This window comes from Sinocyclocheilus anshuiensis, unplaced genomic scaffold, assembly GCF_001515605.1.
Source record: "Sinocyclocheilus anshuiensis isolate Anshui unplaced genomic scaffold, SAMN03320099.WGS_v1.1 scaffold205, whole genome shotgun sequence".
Taxonomy (NCBI): domain Eukaryota; kingdom Metazoa; phylum Chordata; class Actinopteri; order Cypriniformes; family Cyprinidae; genus Sinocyclocheilus; species Sinocyclocheilus anshuiensis.
In genome coordinates this window covers 1,052,583-1,057,659 of record NW_015536497.1, presented here as the reverse complement: position 1 = coordinate 1,057,659, position 5,077 = coordinate 1,052,583, and the positions used below count along the sequence as shown (strand labels likewise).

At 36.7% G+C, this 5,077-nt stretch overlaps 1 protein-coding gene across 3 annotated transcripts in view; it reads left to right on the top strand.

Moving 5' to 3' along the window:
- The first annotated feature begins 1,870 nt into the window (after positions 1-1,870).
- Positions 1,871-5,077, top strand: part of dmtn (dematin actin binding protein) — a 28,441-nt gene continuing 25,234 nt past the window's right edge. The window contains exon 1 of one of the 3 annotated variants that reach the window (XM_016485103.1): positions 1,871-2,132. The gene's annotated coding sequence lies outside the window, so the exon portion shown is untranslated. The remainder of the gene's footprint in view (positions 2,133-5,077) is intronic. The other 2 variants (XM_016485075.1, XM_016485093.1) reach the window with 2 other exon arrangements.

The window sequence follows — 5,077 nt, the reverse complement described above, 5'->3', positions numbered from 1 at the left end:
ATTGGTGGGGGGGGGGGGGGGGGACCTATGACGTCACTTTGTAGGCCAATCGGCTGTTAGCATCGCACTGGTTCCCTCGACAAAAATAGGCTTTTGGATTATCGTAAAAAAAAAAAAACTGTGTTCAACTATAGTTCACGACACTTACACGTTTTGTCCATCGAGATAATCTTCACAAAATAATACAACTTTTATGAATTTCGAAGCCTAAATACCAGCGCCAGAACTAAAAAGCTAAACTTAGAACTACACCGCAGTCGCTCTCCTACGCTTCCGACAACCTTTTCAAACTTATTTTTAGAAGCATGTTCAGTGAAAAGGATTTACTCTGTGGATGAATTTTAATCCAGGTTACATGAACCCTTTTCATATAAAAACTGGAATACATACAAAACTAGAGCCAAATGAAATTAAACAAATTAATAGTAAGTAGTGAATAAATGAAATAATCATAACCAAAGCACATATGAAAGCATGTATTTATGTACATTTCGAAATAAGGTGCATTAAAAGTCAATAAATCCTTGATTAATATGAATATTTTAATTAAAAACGTGTCTCCACATAGTATTCAATAAAATTCTAGTGCCTTTAATCTATTAAATACCAGCAGAGTGAGCAAGTTTTTGGATATGGTAAGATTACATTTATTTTAGTTAATTAATCTAAAATTAATTAACTAAAGAGGACGCCATTTGTAGGGACGTTCCAAACGAAAGTGAACAACTGAATCCCTTCACGAAGGGCCCTTCCAGAAGTCCATTAGTGAAGGGAACATTCGATGGTCACTTCACAGACGTGATTTCCGTGTGTGATCATGTGATCTTCGGTTAGGTCTTTTTTAGGTCTTTAGGTTGTTAAGGCTGTAAGATCTTGCGATGCTTTTTAAAGCAAAATTTGCCCCATGGAATAATGAGTTTACCTTATGGTAGAAACCCAGTCTCCACATCAGAAACAAGCGATAAAACGAGTATCTTCCATCCGAAGACTTGTGGTTGCATTTTGAGGCAAAGCAAAAACATTGTCGAACAACAATATAAAATGCGGGAAATTATTAATTGGTTATTCTACATTTAATTGCACTAATTATAACTGGAAAATACTATAAATGTATCAACTGTTCGGCGTGATGACGTTTAATGTCTCCTACAACGCATGTAGTCCCATTTAGCAACTTGTGAGCAACCGTCTTTTTCAAGAAACATAAGTTTAAAAAAATCACGAGTGGGGTGCAACTGGTGTGTTTTATGTCGTAGAATAAAACATGAAAATATTTCGAGCTTGTGTTAACCACGGACCTTCATTTTAGGGGATTTAATCAAACTCCCATTTAAAAAAACCTATCGACTCTGGAATGATGGAACCGGAAGTGCTAAAATGCTAACTCGCTTCCGTGTTTTTGCCTACAAAGTGACGTCATAGGTCCCCCTTTCTGCCTTTCTGCGCCCTCTAGTGGTAACTTTCTGATTAAAGCCTTCATGTACATACGCTATATTTTTTGTTGATTTGTTGGTTGTTTATTTATTTTTAAAATAGCTTTTTCAAATACCTTGACTTATTTAGATCAAGAAATTGTATCCTAGCTCTTTCTAATTAATAATCACAGTATAATCTAAATTTAAGGTTTTGTATTATTTGCCGGGGTTAACGTCAGGATAAAATATTGCACATATCCTTATCAGTTCCAGCAATATTGCATGCCCTGCTAAAAAAATAAAAAATAAATAAAATAAAATTGTTCGCATCGTAGGGAGGAAAGAGGAACAGGACGGTCCCATCTTGAGTTCATTGCAGCTGTTTTACACTTAATTTCTCTGACTGGATGGCTTTTTACCGTAAAAGATGTTTTTAAATTTTTTCATATTTTGCTCCACAGTGGTTATCTCAAAAACTATAGACCGCATTTTGGGGATTATTAATGCGTTCCGAGTCAGCTGACGCCGAAAGCGACTCTGACGCCCAAAAATGCGGTCTAGGTAGGCAGCTCACTGGTGTTTGAGACACGGCCAATGTGGCACAGGCATATGAACGCGTAATGCACGCAATGATATTGAGTGAGTGTTTGAGAGACCTTTGAATTTCTGCATCTCCGGACGGAAAGGACAGAATAAACCGCTGTTTTACAGTCTCAGGTACGATTAGGCGACATGTTTATTTCTCAACACATAGCTGGGATGCAGTGGGAAATGTGCAGGATATGTTACATTTATAGATGTGTATGGATTTGCGGTCATCGTTCGCTGTTGTTTGATGTAGGCTACCTTACCTATTGGTGTAGGCTATTGATAGATGTATTTGTTAATATTTTGCCGTAATCGATCATAAGCATCAGTAGAGGTTGTGGTATACAGAGGCATCATCGGACACTTGTCCTTCTACATACACAGAAGAGTCGCGATCTCTAGTCTAGAGGACAATTATAGCTTTATTTGAACATGTAGAATCTGGATTTAAAAGGCCCGAATAGAAAATAAAATGTGTCCTTAGGCCACGTAACCTTCAACAAAATCTTGAGACCTTAAAAAAAGAATGTGTTCTGTATAGGCCTTCCTTTAACTGCCCTTATTATTCATGACTCGAGTCATATAATTAACTATATTTACGCAGTTTGCGTTTAAACAAATTGTATTATGATTCAATGAAATTTCGCACATATTATAAACGTTTTTGTTTGATTTATTAGCGAATTACTTTTTACTTGCGCCCTTCTAGCGGCCCGAAATAACACCGAGTAAAACAGAGAGAAAAAAAAAAAAAAAAAAAAAAAAACTAAAGGAAAACAGCAACAGTCTCATTGGTGGCACTTAAGACTCGTCCCCGCTGCTTAAGTGTTTTCCTGTAAAAAGCAACAGGAAACTACTGCTTCTTTTAGTCCTGCAGTTTTTCCTTTGAGGAACACTTGTTTTTATGATAAGGGCAAATAAGTTAAATATCCCATAATAATAATGATGACAATAAAAGTGATGATGATGATAATAATAATAATTATTATTTTTATAGACTTCTATAGACGTTTAAAAGTACACTTGTTTTTTTACTAGTGGGAAATTACAAGTGTTTGACTAATACCAGAAGCTCTGATTCATATTTGTAGAAATATTTATCAAAGGATTGACTGCAGACGAAAAAAAAAAACATTTCATCATGATCACAGACTCTGAAGTGACAGCATTGATGGTGGCAGTGAAAAGTCTTTCTCATCATCATATAAAAGGCTGTAAGATCATGTAAGGAGCAAAGAGTCACATGGTGATTGTCTTGATCCAGAGATTTTTCAGTCTCTGATGGCATATTCCCTGCTGCTATTTCCACCTGTAGCTAAATATTGCTGTGCGTTTATTTTGTGTTCCTCACAACAGTCGAGAGGCTATGTAGTACTGAAACGTATGAAGATGAGTAGTGACGGTGCATAATGATACCTTGAAGCAGACTGAACATCTATTTCATATTATAAATCCAGTTAGACAGCAGATGACCTCACCCTCCTGCACTGTTTCACTTAGATTGGATTTACATGAAAGATCAATGCTAATGTAAAATTTCTATTCTATTTTACTCTATTCTTTTCTGACTTCTCTATTAATTCCTGCCATATTCTTTTTTTATTCAATTTTGCGTTTTAAGACAGGTCTGTTCTATTCTATTCTATTTTCATGTTCTATTTATTCCTGTCATATTCTATTCTATCTTTCATATTGTAGTCTACTCTATTGTATTCTATTCTATTTTGCAGTCCTTAGGACAGGAAGATTCTACCATATTCTATTAATTACGGTCATTTTGTCCGTTTTCAGGACTATTCTATTCTCTCCTGTCTGGTTCAGATCTATTTCCTTCTCTTCTTTTCTATCCTATTCTGCCATATTCTATTCATTCTTGTCATATTGTCAGTTTTTTCAGGACTATTTTATTCTTTCCAGTCTGGTTTAGATCTGTTCTTCTTTTCTTTTCTATTCTGTCATATTCTTTTCTTTCTTCTCATATTCTGTTCCATTATATTTATCAGTTTTTAGGACAGGACTATTCTTTTCTGTTCTGCCATATTATTTTCATTCCTGTCATATTATATTCTATTCCATTTTGCTTTTTTAGGACAGGACTAGTCTAGTCTATTATTCCTGTCTATTCTAGATCTATTCCCTTCTCTTTCATTCTATTCTGCCATATTCTATTAATTCTTGTCATATTCAATTTTGTTCCATTTCACAGTTTTTAGGATAGGAATATTTTATTCTATTCTGTTCTGCCATATTCTATTTCACAGTTTTTGGATAGGTCTATTCTATTCTATTCCAGTCTGTCTAGATCTGTCCCCTCGTGTTCTATTTTATTCTATTCTGTCATGATTAATTATTTTCAGTCATATTCTATTCTATTCTATGCTATTCTAGAACAGGACTAGAGTTGTAATAAGACACTTTCTGGCCACTGATGGCCTCCTCATGTCATTCGGATTGCTGTTAAGTGATTCACTAAGAGTGAGAACTGAGAAGCATTGCAGGTTTAATCAGTGGAACACTGATCTGATTGAACAAATCCAGCAGTCAGTCTCTGCTGTTCTGATCTTCACAAGCTTGTTGACTGAACTAGACAAGACAATCCAGAGCTCTGCTAAACCCCCAGGTTTATGACCAGGATAGCACTACACACAGAATAAAGCTGAGTCTGGAATAAAGAAACATGGCTGCCCGACCACGAGCAGCACATCAGAAGTGACGGGGAGGAGTTAAGAAGAGCTTGTTTTCTAGGCTGTGATGTGCAGCATGACCATTGTTCTATCATGAAAGATCTTCAAGAGGAGGGCTTCCTCAGGCTGTTTATGCCAAGCCAGAAACGCAAGTTCCTCAACTCGTCACATCACTCTCCCAGTGGAGCAGCAAGGCCTCACAGAGGTAATAGATCCTGTATCCATCAGTGTTGCTTAGAGAATTCTCTTCAGACGGAGCAGAGCGTTGCCCTGGTGACGCAACCGACGGGTCTGATTGGGCGTTGGCTGCTCTTGGTCTGCTGAGATAAGTGCATTTCAGTTTGGGTGGAGAGAGAAGTGGGTGGGGTCTTCAAGGCAACGTGCAGAGAG